The sequence below is a fragment of the Nerophis ophidion genome, linkage group LG03, assembly GCF_033978795.1.
Source record: "Nerophis ophidion isolate RoL-2023_Sa linkage group LG03, RoL_Noph_v1.0, whole genome shotgun sequence".
NCBI classification, from domain to species: domain Eukaryota; kingdom Metazoa; phylum Chordata; class Actinopteri; order Syngnathiformes; family Syngnathidae; genus Nerophis; species Nerophis ophidion.
The window spans coordinates 85,198,868-85,215,074 of NC_084613.1; the positions used below are offsets into that span (position 1 = coordinate 85,198,868).

The window sequence follows — 16,207 nt, forward strand, 5'->3', positions numbered from 1 at the left end:
AGTTTTATCCGAAAGGGGACTGAGGGCATCAAGAAAAGAGGTCGCTACAACAAATTGGAGACTTTGGAATATCACACTACAGCATAAATAGCTAAGTCAGAGCAACAGGCCAATTATTCAACTCAAGCTCAACGTCTCCAAATGTGACTTGTGTTATCAAAGAGGAGAATGAGGGCAGCAAGAAAACAGTATTTGCCCCGTTTCCACTGCATAGTACCAGGTCTTTCCAATTGTACCTGCTGCACCAGTTTTGAGGAAAAACTGTGATAAAACTAATAACAACAATAAAAGGAGAACCTAAGTCTCCTGTAATTACAGTTTTATCTGAAAGGAGACTGAGGGCATCAAGTAAAAGGGCCACTACAACAAAGTGTAGATTTTGGAATATCACACTACAGCATAAAGATGTAAGTCAGAGCAAAAGGCTTGTATTAATTTCGACCTGTACATCCTCCAATGTAATCAGCAGTTTTATCAAAGCGGAGAATGAGGGCAGTAAGAAAACTGTGTGGGATTTTTCCCCCTCCTTTTTCACTGCACAGTACCAGCTCTATTCAGTTGTGGCTGAGCAGAAACTGTCACAAAACTAACAACAACAATAAAGGAGACCCAAGTCTCCTGTATTGACATCGTAAGTGACCAGTTTTATCCGAAAGGGGACTGAGGGCATCAAGAAAAGAGGTCGCTACAAAAATGTGGAGACTTTGGAATGTAACACTACAGCATGAAGAGGTAAGTCAGAGCAACAGACTGGTATTCATACACTCTCCAATGCAATCAGCAGTTTTATCAAAGAGGAGAATAAGGGCAGCAAGAAAACTGTGTTTTATTTCTTTCCCCTTTTCCACTGCACAATACCGGCTGTGTCTAGTTGTGCCAGGGGAGAAACTGTGACAAAACTAACAACAACAATGAAGGAGAACCTGCATCTCCTGTATTGACAAGCGACCAGTTTCATCCGAAAAGGAGACTGAGGGCAACAAGTAAAGAGGTCGCTACAACAAAGTGGAGACTTTGAAATATAACACTACAGCATTAATACGTAAGTCAGAGCAACAGGCTCGTATTCATTTCGACCTGTACATCCTCCAAGGTAATCAACAGTTTAATCAAAGCGGAGAATGAGGGCAGTAAGAAAACTGTGGGGGATGTTTTTCCCCCTTTTTCACTGCACAGTACCAGCTCTATCCGGTTGTGGCTGAGCAAAAACTGTCACAAAAATAAAGAAAACCAATAAAGGAGACCCCAAGTCTCCTGTATTGACATCGTAAGTGACCAGTTTTATCCAAAAGGGGACTGAGGGCATCAAGAAAAGAGGTCGCTACAACAAAGCGGAGACTTTGGAATATCACACTACAGCATAAAGATGTAAGTCAGAGCAACAGGTTCGTATTAATTTCGACCTGTACATCCTCCAATGTAATCAGCAGTTTTATCAAAGCAGAGAATGAGGGCAGTAAGAAAACTGTGTGGGATTTTTTCCCCCCTTTTTCACTGCACAGTACCAGCTCTATCCGGTTGTGGCTGAGCCAAAACTGTCACAAAAATAAATAAAACCAATAAAGGAGACCCCAAGTCTCCTGTATTGACATCGTAAGTGACCAGTTTTATCCAAAAGGGGACTGAGGGCATCAAGAAAAGAGGACGCTACAACAAAGCGGAGACTTTGGAATATCACACTACAGCATAAAGAGGTAAGTCAGAGCAACAGACTAGTATTCATACACTCTCCAATACAATCAGCAGTTTTATCAAAGAGGAGAATAAGGGCAGCAAGAAAACGGTGTGTTTTTTTTCTTTCCCCTTTTTCACTGCACAATACCGGCTCTGTCTGGTTGTGCCAGGGGAGAAACTGTGACAAAACTAACAACAACAATGAAGGACAACCTGCGTCTCCTGTATTGACAAGCGACCAGTTTCATCCGAAAAGGAGACTGAGGGCAACAAGTAAAGAGGTCGCTACAACAAAGTGGAGATTTTGGAATATCACACTACAGCATAAAGTGGTAAGTCAGAGCAAAAGGCTTGTATTAATTTCGACCTGTACATCCTCTAATGTAATCAGCAGTTTTATCAAAGCGGAGAATGAGGGCAGTAAGAAAACTGTGTGGGATTTTTTCCCCCCTTTTCCACTGCACAGTACCACCTCTATTCAGTTGTGGCTGAGCAGAAACTGTCACAAAACTAACAACACCAATAAAGGAGACTCCAAGTCTCCTGTATTGACATCGTAAGTGACCAGTTTTATCCGAAAGGGGACTGAGGGCATCAAGAAAAGAGGTTGCTACAACAAAGCGGAGACTTTGTAATATCGCACTACAGCATAAAGAGGTAAGTCAGAGCAACAGACTGGTATTCATTTCCAGCTGTACATCCTCCAATGTAATCAGCCGTTTTATCAAAGCAGAGAATGAGGGCAATAAGAAAACTGTGAGGGATTTTTTCCCCCCTTTTTCACTGCACAGTACCAGCTCTATTCAGTTGTGGCTGAGCAGAAGCTGTCACAAAACTAACAACAACTATAAAGTAGACCCCAAGTCACCTGTATTGACATCGTAAGTGACCAGTTTTATCCGAAAGGGGACTGAGGGCATCAAGAAAAGAGGTCGCTACAACAAAGCGGAGACTTTGGAATGTCGCACTACAGCATAAAGATGTAAGTCAGAGCAACAGGCTCGTATTCATTTCGACCTGTACATCCTCCAAGGTAATCAACAGTTTAATCAAAGCAGAGAATGAGGGCGGTAAGAAAACTGTGTGGGATTTTTTCCCCCCCTTTTTCACTGCACAGTACCAGCTCTATCCGGTTGTGGCTGAGCCAAAACTGTCACAAAAATAAATAAAACCAATAAAGGAGACCCCAAGTCTCCTGTATTGACATCGTAAGTGACCAGTTTTATCCGAAAGGGGACTGAGGGCATCAAGAAAAGAGGTCGCTACAACAAAGCGGAGACTTTGGAATATCACACTACAGCATAAAGAGGTAAGTCAGAACAACAGACTGGTATTCATTTCCAGCTGTACATCCTCCAATGTAATCAGCAGTTTTATCAAAGTGGAGAATGAGGGCAGTAAGAAAAAGGTGTGGGGTTTTTCTCTCACCATGGAGGGACTACAAAACCCTGGTGTGTCTTTCATACCTTGATCTTTCCAGCGCATTATGTGGCAGGCCTGCTAGCAATTAGGCTGCTTCAGAAGACATATGAAGGATTGTTCACTGCTGCTCGTGTCTCCTTCTTCTCTGGCAAACTATGTCATTCAACACACAAGTGCCAAAAATAAACACTGCCCTCAGTCTCCTCTTGGATTAAACAGTTCTTTTTACACTATTCCTCTCCGTCGTTGTTAGCAGAAAAGTTGCACGTCACCTGAGCTAACCAGTTGCTGTACCTTTTTGTATTCTCCTCTTTGCCCTCAACCTCGTCTTGGATAAAACCGGTCTTCTTACAACGTTCTCTTCCTTTGTCTGCGTTCTCGTCTCAATGCATCGTGGTTTTAGACTAGGACTATTTTCAAGTGGGAACCCAGTGGAGCTGGTACCATGCAGTGGAAACGCAGTCCAGGGAACATGCTTTATCAGTATCAGGCTTCAAACCCCGCTTTGAAAAGCTGTGATAGTAGAGAGTATTGGGTTCGATTCCCACTGGGATGTGCTCAAGAAAGTTTGAAATGTTTGGTTTTAATCATTTTAAATGTGTTTTTTTGCATTAAAAAAAGTTATTATTGAACAATTTTTGTCCCATTCTTTATTTTAAGTGGTTTGTTATATTAGCGTAAGTAGTCCGACACATTATATTGTGTAGTCTGCCACATTATATTGTGTAGTCCGCCACATTATATTGTGTAGTCCGCCACATTATATTGTGTAGTCCGCCACATTATATTGTGTAGTCCGCCACATTATATTGTGTAGTCCGCCACATTATATTGTGTAGTCCGCCACATTATATTGTGTAGTCTGACACATTATATTGTGTAGTCTGACACATTATATTGTGTAGTCCGCCACATTATATTGTGTAGTCCGCCACATTATATTGTGTAGTCCGCCACATTATATTGTGTAGTCTGCCACATTATATTGTGTAGTCTGCCACATTATATTGTGTAGTCCGCCACATTATATTGTGTAGTCCGCCACATTATATTGTGTAGTCCGCCACATTATATTGTGTAGTCCGCCACATTATATTGTGTAGTCTGACACATTATATTGTGTAGTCTGACACATTATATTGTGTAGTCCGCCACATTATATTGTGTAGTCCGCCACATTATATTGTGTAGTCCGCCACATTATATTGTGTAGTCTGCCACATTATATTGTGTAGTCTGCCACATTATATTGTGTAGTCTGCCACATTATATTGTGTAGTCTGCCACATTATATTGTGTAGTCTGCCACATTATATTGTGTAGTCTGCCACATTATATTGTGTAGTCCGCCACATTATATTGTGTAGTCTGCCACATTATATTGTGTAGTCTGCCACATTATATTGTGTAGTCTGCCACATTATATTGTGTAGTCTGCCACATTATATTGTGTAGTCTGCCACATTATATTGTGTAGTCTGCCACATAATATTGTGTAGTCCGCCACATTATATTGTGTAGTCCGCCACATTATATTGTGTAGTCTGCCACATTATATTGTGTAGTCTGCCACATTATATTGTGTAGTCTGCCACATTATATTGTGTAGTCTGCCACATAATATTGTGTAGTCCGCCACATTATATTGTGTAGTCTGCCACATTATATTGTGTAGTCCGCCACATTATATTGTGTAGTCCGCCACATCATTGGATGTAGTCCGCCACATTATATTGTGTAGTCAGCCACATTATATTGTGTAGTCAGCCACATTATATTGTGTAGTCTGCCACATTATATTGTGTAGTCTGCCACATTATATTGTGTAGTCTGCCACCTTATATTGTGTAGTCTGCCACATTATATTGTGTAGTCTGCCACATTATATTGTGTAGTCTGCCACGTTATATTGTGTAGTCTGCCACATTATATTGTGTAGTCTGCCACATTATATTGTGTAGTCTGCCACATTATATTGTGTAGTCTGCCACCTTATATTGTGTAGTCTGCCACATTATATTGTGTAGTCCGCCACATTATATTGTGTAGTCCGCCACATTATATTGTGTAGTCTGCCACATTATATTGTGTAGTCCGACACATTATATTGTGTAGTCTGCCACATTATATTGTGTAGTCTGCCACATTATATTGTGTAGTCTGCCACATTATATTGTGTAGTCTGCCACATTATATTGTGTAGTCTGCCACATTATATTGTGTAGTCTGCCACGTTATATTGTGTAGTCTGCCACCTTATATTGTGTAGTCTGCCACATTATATTGTGTAGTCTGCCACATTATATTGTGTAGTCTGCCACATTATATTGTGTAGTCTGCCACATTATATTGTGTAGTCTGCCACCTTATATTGTGTAGTCCGCCACATTATATTGTGTAGTCTGCCACATTATATTGTGTAGTCCGCCACATTATATTGTGTAGTCCACCACATTATATTGTGTAGTCTGCCACATTATATTGTGTAGTCCACCACATTATATTGTGTAGTCCGCCACATTATATTGTGTAGTCCACCACATTATATTGTGTAGTCTGCCACATTATATTGTGTAGTCCACCACATTATATTGTGTAGTCTATCACATTATATTGTGTAGTCCACCACATTATATTGTGTAGTCCGCCACATTATATTGTGTAGTCCACCACATTATATTGTGTAGTCTGCCACATTATATTGTGTAGTCCACCACATTATATTGTGTAGTCTGCCACATTATATTGTGTAGTCCGCCACATTATATTGTGTAGTCCACCACATTATATTGTGTAGTCCACCACATTATATTGTGTAGTCCGCCACATTATATTGTGTAGTCCACCACATTATATTGTGTAGTCTGCCACATTATATTGTGTAGTCTGCCACATTATATTGTGTAGTCTGCCACATTATATTGTGTAGTCCGCCACATTATATTGTGTAGTCTGCCACATTATATTGTGTAGTCTGCCACATTATATTGTGTAGTCCGCCACATTATATTGTGTAGTCCACCACATTATATTGTGTAGTCCGCCACATTATATTGTGTAGTCCGCCACATTATATTGTGTAGTCTGCCACATTATATTGTGTGGTCCAACACATTACTTTATGTGGTCCAACACATTATTTCATGTGGTCTGCCACATTATTTTATGTGGTCTGCCACATTATTTTACGTAGTCTGCCACATTATTTCATGTGGTCTGCCACATTATTTCATGTGGTCTGCCACATTACTTTATGTGGTCTGCCACATTACTTTATGTGGTCTGCCACATTATTTTATGTGGTCTGCCACATTATTTTATGTGGTCCAACACATTGTTTTATGTGGTCTGCCACATTATTTTATGTAGTCTGCCACATTATTTTATGTGGTCTGCCACATTATTTTAAGAGGTCTGCCACATTACTTTATGTGGTCTGCCACATTACTTTATGTGGTCTGCCACATTATTTTACGTAGTCTGCCACATTATTTTACGTAGTCTGCCACATTATTTTATGTGGTCTGCCACATTATTTTATGTGGTCTGCCACATTATTTTATGTGGTCTGCCACATTATTTTACGTAGTCTGCCACATTATTTTACGTGGTCTGCCACATTATTTTATGTGGTCTGCCACATTATTTTATGTGGTCTGCCACATTATTTTATGTGGTCTGCCACATTATTTTACGTAGTCTGCCACATTATTTTACGTGGTCTGCCACATTATTTTACGTGGTCTGCCACATTATTTTACGTGGTCTGCCACATTATTTTAAGTGGTCTGCCACATTACTTTATGTGGTCCAACACATTGTTTTATGTGGTCTGCCACATTATTTTAAGTGGTCTGCCACATTATTTTATGTGGTCCAACACATTGTTTTATGTGGTCTGCCACATTATTTTATGTGGTCTGCCACATTATTTTATGTGGTCCAACACGTTGTTTTATGTGGTCTGTCACATTATTTTATGTAGTCAGCCACATTATTTTAAGTGGTCTGGCACATTATTTTATGTAGTCTGCCATCTTATTTTATGTGGTCCGCCACAATATATTATTACTTTATATATGTGGTCCACCACATTGTTTTATGTGGTCTGCCACATTATTTTATGTAGTCTGCCACATTATTTTATGTAGTCTGCCACATTATTTTATGTGGTCCAACACATTATTTTAAGTGGTCTGCCACATTACTTTATGTGGTCCAACACATTGTTTTATGTGGTCTGCCACATTATTTTAAGTGGTCCAACACATTGTTTTATGTGGTCTGCCACTTTATTTTAAGAGGTCCAACACATTATTTTATGTGGTCTGCCACATTATTTTATGTGGTCTGCCACATTATTTTATGTGGTCTGCCACATTATTTTAAGAGGTCCAACACATTGTTTTATGTGGTCTGCCACATTATTTTAAGAGGTCCAACACATTATTTTATGTGGTCTGCCACATTATTTTATGTGGTCCGCCACAATATATTATTACATTATATATGTGGTCCAACACATTACTTTATGTGGTCTGCCACATTATTTTAAGTGGTTTGTTATATTATTTAACGTAGTCCACCACATCATTGCATGTGTTCCGCCACATTCTATTATGTTTTCCACCACAATACATTGTGTGGTCACAACAAAATTAGGCATAATAACATGTTCATTCCAAAACTGTATACATCGGTATCGGTTAATATCGGAATCGGTAATTAAGAGTTGGACAATATCAGAATAGCGGATATCGGCAAAAAAAGCCATTGCCGGACATCTCTAGTAAAAACTAGTTTGACGCCATTGTACTAAAAGGTGGACTTTGAGGCCAGTTGCTGTTTTGTTCAAGACTCTATTAGGGACATCATTTAAAGTGCTGGATAAGAAAAGTGGGACAAAGCTGGTCTTCTAAGATGCTGGGATTGGACTGAATAGTGAGCAGCACACACCTGAAGTGAAGTTCCCCATCAACAGAGGCTGGAGTTATGTCCCGTCCCCCCACATCCTTCCTGCAGCGTCTGTCTGCCAGATGTCCAAGGCCAGTTTAAAGCTTGAAGAGGGGGGGGGGTTGAAGGCTGCCAGAGGTGTCTTATATCTGAGGAATTATGACGGTGATTATTATCCTAAAGATATAGCATAACACATGCCGTCAGTCCCTGTGGGAGAAACAACCTCAGGCTGGATTAGAACCAAGGCTCTTTCATTGGCCGCTGACCTCTAAGGAGAAGCAAGAGCAAAAAAGCTGCGGGACACTTAGGGCTTTTTTTGTTGTTTTTTTTGTCGGAGCTGAAATTGAGTTGAGGCAAATTGTTCGTGTGTTGTTAATCGTCTTTAACTCCATCCCAGCAGAGGACCTCGAACGCACCTCCAACTTCAGCTGAAGGTCCCATTCCCGGTACAATTTGGAGTTCAAGCCAAGTTGTCTGTAAAAGTATCAAACAATGTTTATTTATATAGCCCGGAATCACAAGTGTCTCAAAGGGCTGCACAAGCCACAGTGACATAAGGGCAAGGAAAAACTCACAACCCAGTGGGACATCGATGAGAATGACTAAGAGAAACCTTGGAGAGGACCGCAAATGTGGGGGACCGGTTGCAATGGACATCGAATCGGTGGATCTAACATTATAGTGAGAGTCCAGTCCATAGTGGATCTAACATAATAGTGAGAGTCCAGTCCATAGTGGATCTAACATAATAGTGAGAGTCCAGTTCATAGTGGATCTAACATAATAGTGAGAGTCCAGTCCATAGTGGATCTAACATAATAGTGAGAGTCCAGTCCATAGTGGATCTAACATAATAGTGAGAGTACAGTCCATAGTGGATCTAACATAATAGTGAGAGTCCAGTCCATAGTGGATCTAACATAATAGTGTGGGAGTCCAGTCCATAGTGGATCTAACATAATAGTGAGAGTCCAGTCCATAGTGGATCTAACATAATAGTGAGAGTCCAGTCCATAGTTGATCTAACATAATAGTGAGAGTCCAGTCCATAGTGGATCTAACATAATAGTGAGAGTCCAGTCCATAGTGGATCTAACATAATAGTGAGAGTCCAGTCCATAGTGGATCTAACATAATAGTGAGATTCCAGTCCATAGTGGATCCAACATAATAGTGAGAGTCCAGTCCATAGTGGATCTAACATAATAGTGAGATTCCAGTCCATAGTGGATCCAACATAATAGTGTGAGTCCAGTCCATAGTGGATCTAACATAATAGTGAAAGTCCGGTCCATAGTGGATTTAACATAATAGTGTGAGAGTCCAGTCCATAGTGGATCTAACATAATAGTGTGGGAGTCCAGTCCATAGTGGATCTAACATATTAGTGAAAGTCCGGTCCATAGTGGATTTAAGATAATAATGAGAGTCCAGTCCATAGTGGATCTAACATAATAGTGAGAGTCCAGTCCATAGTGGATCTAACATAATAGTAAGAGTCCAGTCTATAGTGGATCCAACATAATAGTGAGAGTCCAGTCCATAGTGGATCTAACATAATAGTGAGAGTCCAGTTCATAGTGGATCTAACATAATAGTGAGAGTCCAGTCCATAGTGGATCTAACATAATAATGAGTCTAGTTCATAGTGGATCTAACATAATAGTGAGAGTCCAGTCTATAGTGGATCTAACATAATAGTGAGAGTCCAGTCCATAGTGGATCTAACATAATAGTGAGAATCCAGTCCATAGTGGATCCAACATAATAGTGAGAGTCCAGTCCATAGTGGATCTAACATAATAGTGAGAATCCAGTCCATAGAGGATCTAACATAATAGTGAGAGTCCAGTCCATAGTGGATCTAACATAATAGTGTGAGTCCAGTCCATAGTGGATCTAACATAATAGTATGAGAGTCCAGTCCATAGTGGATCTAACATAATAGTGAGAGTCCAGTCTATAGTGGATCTAACATAATAGTGAGAGTCCAGTCCATAGTGGATCTAACATAATAAATAAATAGTGAGAATCCAGTCCATAGTGGATCCAACATAATAGTGAGAGTCCAGTCCATAGTGGATCTAACATAATAGTGAGAGTCCAGTCCATAGTGGATCTAACATAATAGTGAGTGTCCAGTCCATAGTGGATCTAACATAATAGTGAGAGTCCAGTCCATAGTGGATCTAACATAATAGTGAGAGTCCAGTCCATAGTGGATCCAACATAATAGTGAGAGTCCAGTCCATAGTGGATATAACATAATAGTGAGAGTCTAGTCCATAGTGGATCTAACATAATAGTGAGAGTCCAGTCCATAGTGGATCTAACATAATAATGAGAGTCCAGTCCATAGTGGATCTAACATAATAGTGAGAGTCCAGTCCATAGTGGATCCAACATAATAGTGAGAGTCCAGTCCATAGTGGATCCAACATAATAGTGAGAGTCCAGTCCATAGTGGATCCAACATAATAGTGAGAGTCCAGTCCATAGTGGATCCAACATAATAGTGAGAGTCCAGTCCATAGTGGATATAACATAATAGTGAGAGTCTAGTCCATAGTGGATCTAACATAATAGTGAGAGTCCAGTCCATAGTGGATATAACATAATAGTGAGAGTCCAGTCCATAGTGGATCTAACATAATAATGAGAGTCCAGTCCATAGTGGATCTAACATAATAGTGAGAGTCCAGTCCATAGTGGATCTAACATAATAGTGAGAGTCCAGTCCATAGTGGATCCAACATAATAGTGAGTCCAGTCCATAGAGGATCTAACATAATAGTGAGAGTCCAGTCCATTTTGTGTCCCATTTTTGTTAACATATCAACTGTGTGTGAGTAGTTTGACTTTGTTGGACTTATTGTTAAAGGTGTCTGACTATTACGAACAATACAACGCCACATAAAATATAATGTAAGTAAATCCAAGTTTTAGTGTGTCATTAAGAACCGTAGAACTAGAATCTTAAGCGAGGAGTATAATGTAAGTAGCATGTAGCAGCTTGTTTCCATGTTCCATTTTTTTGTGAGTAGTTTGCCTCACTTTGATTTATTTTTACACTTATGAACATAAAAAGCCACATAAAATATAAGTTAATAAAGGTTTTAGTGTTACAATAATACCCGTAAAAGCAGAAGCAATGATGCTAATGGAATTAGCATGTGGCAGCTTATTTTCACGTACCATTTTTGTTTACATATCTACTGTGTGTGAGTAGTTCGAGTTATTGTTAAAAGTATATGACTATTACGAACAAAAATAAGCCACATAAAATGTAATGTGAGTGAGTACAAGTTTTAGTGTGACAATAATAACCGTAAAACTAGAATCTTAACCAATGAGGCTAATGTAAGTAGCGTGTAGCAGCTTGTTTCCATGTTCCATTTTTGTGTGAGTAGTTTGACTCATTTTGATTTATTTTTACACTTATGAACACTGAAAGCCACATAAAATATAAAGTAAGTTAATAAAGGTTTTAGTGTGACAATAATACCCGTAGAACCAGAAGCAATGATGCTAACGGAATTAGCATGTGGCAGCTTATTTTCATGTACCATTTTTGTTTACATATCAACTGTGTGAGTAGTTTGAGTTATTGTTAAAGGTGTATGACTATTACGAACAAAAATAAGCCACATAAAATATAATGTGAGTGAGTACAAGTTTTAGTGTGACAATAATAACCGTAAAACTACAATCTTAACCAATGAGGCTAACGTAAGTAGCGTGTAGCAGCTAGTTTCTATGTTCCATTTTTGTGTGAGTAGTTTGACATTTTTTTACACTTATGAAAACTAAAAGCGACACATAAAATATAAGATAAATTAATGAAGGTTTTAGTGTTACAATACTACCCGTAGAACCAGAAGCAATGATGCTAACGGAATTAGCATGTAGCAGCTTATTTTCGTGTCCCATTTTTGTTAACATATCAACTGTGTGTGAGTAGTTTGACTTTGTTTGACTTATTGTTGAAGGTGTCTGACTATTACGAACAATAAAAAGCCACATAAAATATAATGTAAGTAAATACAAGTTTTAGTGTGTCATTAAGAACCGTAGAACTAGAATCTTAAGCAATGAGGCTAACGTAAGTAGCATGTAGCAGCTTGTTTCCATGTTCCATTTTTGTGTGAGTAGTTTGACTCATTTTGATTTATTTTTACACTTATGAACACTGAAAGCCACATAAAATATAAGGCAAGTTAATAAAGGTTTTAGTGTGACAATAATACCCGTAGAACCACAAGCAATGATGCTAACGGAATTAGCATTTTGCTGAAGAATGTTCTCTGTTTGCTTTCAACTATTTGTCTTTAAAGAGTGAGTAATCATACTTTCTTTTATTTATTTTTAGTTGGTGTAGAGTTAATACAGTTTTAAATGTGATTTTAGTATTCATTTAATTTTCAAAACAACTTGGATTTCAACCAGGAGTTTTATTTTACTCCAGTGCTTTAGGAAAATCTGCTGCTAGCTTGGTTTTTAGAGGGAAATGCTGTTTCGGTTGTAGCACTTTATGAACGTTTTTTCAGCCTCTCTGAAAAAGGGAATCAGAGCTTGAAAGGGTGAGAAGCGAAAGGAAGTTGTGGTTTGTTTTTTTCTGGTACGAACTATTAGTACAACCCCCTTTTAGAGGTGGCAGTTCACCCAGACTCTTTGGTTCTAAGGCTGTCTAAAATGATTAGTGACTAGAACTCAGGTGTAACAATTTTTTCTACAAGACAGGAGTCATTGCAGTACACGCACTGAACTATCTAAGCGGTCTCTACATTGGTTGCCCGTCTCTCATGCTTTTGTCCACCTAGATCAGGCTACCTTAGCAGGAACCTGAACTGAAGAGTTAACTTGACACTCTCTCTCCTTCACAGCACATGTGAGTAAGTTATCCAGTTAGCTAGTAATTTAGTTAGCAAGTTAGCTAGCCAGTTACTCATTTAGTTAGGTAGCTATGTAGTCATTAAGTCAGTTAGCGAATTGGCCAATTATTCAGTTTGTCGATTAGATTGTTGATTGTTAGTTAGTTAGTCAGCTAGCTAGGTTTATAACTAGTTGACTTGTTATGTAGTTAAGTTATGGCAAAGTTCTGCTGTATTTTACGGCCAAGCTAAGAGCAAAGAGTGAGGAACGTGATCCGGCTTCATCTTGTCCATGAAACTGTAGCAGAAGGCACACTCACATATGCAGTTAGTTAGCGAGTTAGCTAGTTAATTAGCCAGCTTGCTAGTTAGTTATCCAGTTGGCTAATACTTTCGACAATTAGCTATTTAGTCAGTAAGTCAGTTAGCCAATTGGACAATTATTCAGTGAGTCAATTAGCTTGTTGATTGTTAGTTAGTTAATCAGCTAGTTAGGTTTATAACTAGCTGATTTGTTGTGTAGTTAAGTTATTGCTGATTTCTGCTGCATTTGCCGGACAAGCTAAGGGCAAAGAGCGAGGAACGTGAGCCGTCTCCATCTTGTCTATGCAACTGTAGCAGAAACAACACTCACACATAAACTTAGTTAGCCAGTTAAATAGTCAGCTTGCTAGTTAGTTATCCAGTTAGATAGTAATTCAGCCAACTAGCTATTTAGTTAGCTAGCCAGTTAGCCAGTTGCCCAGTTACTCAGTTAGTTATGTAGCTATTTAGTCAGTAAGTTAGTTAGCCAATTATTCAGTTAGTCAATTAGCTTGTTGATTAGTTAGTTAATCAGCTACTTAGGTTTATAACTAGCTGATTTGTTGTTTGGTTAAGTTATTGCCGATTTCTGCTGCATTTGCCGAGCAAGCTAAGAGCCAAGAGCTCTTAGAGCTAAGGGCAAAGAGCGAGGAACGTGATCCGTCTCCATCTTGTCTACGCAACTGTAGCAGAAACAACACTCACACATAAACTTAGTTCACCAGTTAAATAGTCAGCTTGCTAGTTAGTTATCCAGTTAGGTAGTAATTCAGCCAACTAGCTATTTAGTTAGCTAGCCAGTTAGCCAATTGGCCAGTTACTCAGTTAGTTAGGTAGCTATTTAGTCAGTAAGTTAGTTAGCCAATTATTCAGTTCGTCAATTAGCTTGTTGATTGTTAGTTGGTTAATCAGCTAGTTAGGTTTATAACTAGCTGATTTGTTGATTGGTTAAGTTATTGCCGATTTCTGCTGCATTTGCCGAGCAAGCTAAGAGCCAAGAGCTCTTAGAGCTAAGGGCAAAGAGCGAGGAACGTGATCCGTCTCCATCTTGTCTACGCAACTGTAGCAGAAACAACACTCACACATAAACTTAGTTAGCCAGTTAAATAGTCAGCTTGCTAGTTAGTTATCCAGTTACGTAGTAGATCAGCCGACTAGCTATTTTGTTAGCTAGCCAGTTAGCCAATTGGCCAGTTACTCAGTTAGTTAGGTAGCTATTTAGTCAGTAAGTTAGTTAGCCACTTGGCCAATTATTCAGTTTGTCAATTAGCTTGTAATTGTTATTTAATCAGCTAGTTAGGTTTATAACTAGCTGATTTGTTGTGTAGTTAAGTTATTGCTGATTTCTGCTGCATTTGCCGAGCAAGCTAAGGGCAAAGAGCGAGGAACGTGATCCGTCTCCATCTTGTCTACGCAACTGTAGCAGAAACAACACTCCCACATAAACTTAGTTAGCCAGTTAAATAGTCAGCTTGCTAGTTAGTTATCCAGTTAGATAGTAGATCAGCCAACTAGCTATTTAGTTAGCTAGCCAGTTAGCCAGTTGCCCAGTTACTCAGTTAGTTATGTAGCTATTTAGTCAGTAAGTTAGTTAGCCAATTATTCAGTTAGTCAATTAGCTTGTTGATTAGTTAGTTAATCAGCTACTTAGGTTTATAACTAGCTGATTTGTTGTTTGGTTAAGTTATTGCCGATTTCTGCTGCATTTGCCGAGCAAGCTAAGAGCCAAGAGCTCTTAGAGCTAAGGGCAAAGAGCGAGGAACGTGATCCGTCTCCATCTTGTCTACGCAACTGTAGCAGAAACAACACTCACACATAAACTTAGTTCACCAGTTAAATAGTCAGCTTGCTAGTTAGTTATCCAGTTAGGTAGTAATTCAGCCAACTAGCTATTTAGTTAGCTAGCCAGTTAGCCAATTGGCCAGTTACTCAGTTAGTTAGGTAGCTATTTAGTCAGTAAGTTAGTTAGCCAATTATTCAGTTCGTCAATTAGCTTGTTGATTGTTAGTTGGTTAATCAGCTAGTTAGGTTTATAACTAGCTGATTTGTTGATTGGTTAAGTTATTGCCGATTTCTGCTGCATTTGCCGAGCAAGCTAAGAGCCAAGAGCTCTTAGAGCTAAGGGCAAAGAGCGAGGAACGTGATCCGTCTCCATCTTGTCTACGCAACTGTAGCAGAAACAACACTCACACATAAACTTAGTTAGCCAGTTAAATAGTCAGCTTGCTAGTTAGTTATCCAGTTAGATAGTAGATCAGCCAACTAGCTATTTAGTTAGCTAGCCAGTTAGCCAGTTGCCCAGTTACTCAGTTAGTTAGGTAGCTATTTAGTCAGTAAGTTAGTTAGCCACTTGGCCAATTATTCAGTTCGTCAATTAGCTTGTTGATTGTTAGTTAGTTAATCAGGTAGTTAGGTTTACAACTAGCTGATTTGTTGTTTGGTTAAGTTATTGCCGATTTCTGCTGCATTTGCCGAGTAAGCTAAGAGCCAAGAGCGAGGAACGTGATCCGGCTCCATCTTGTCCAGAGAGAAACATCTTACCCATCAGCCCCTGGGGCGTCCCAGTGAATAGAGCAGGGGGACTAGGGCGGACACTACCTGACACAGACCAGCCATTGTCGCCCTGAAACCAGAACCAGGGAGAGAGGGCGGCGTCCGACAAACCTGATATCAATCTGATACAAGGCCGGCTCCTCTGCTGATATCCCCGCTTGTCAACAACCTCTCCATGGAGAGCGTGAAACATACCCTTTCAGGCGGGGACGGGTCCGAACACCTGAGACCGGATCTGATTGTCGAGGTCAGATTGGAATGAGAAAGCGGCCAGATAGGAGCTGCACACGGACTACTCTAAAGAACACTTGCATACTACTACTAATACTGTTACTACCACTACTATTAATACTACTTCTATTACTACTGCTACTATTAATACTACTACCAACGAATATTACTAATACTGCTACTATTACTATTAATTA

The 16,207-nt window shown here is 39.4% G+C and overlaps 1 long non-coding RNA gene across 2 annotated transcripts in view; it reads right to left on the bottom strand.

The window, feature by feature from the left end:
* Positions 1-16,207, bottom strand: part of LOC133550155 (uncharacterized) — a 298,824-nt gene that overhangs the window by 215,956 nt on the left and 66,661 nt on the right. For both annotated transcript variants that reach the window (XR_009806249.1, XR_009806250.1), the window contains one exon: positions 8,053-8,198. This is a non-coding gene — a long non-coding RNA (uncharacterized LOC133550155). The remainder of the gene's footprint in view (positions 1-8,052; positions 8,199-16,207) is intronic.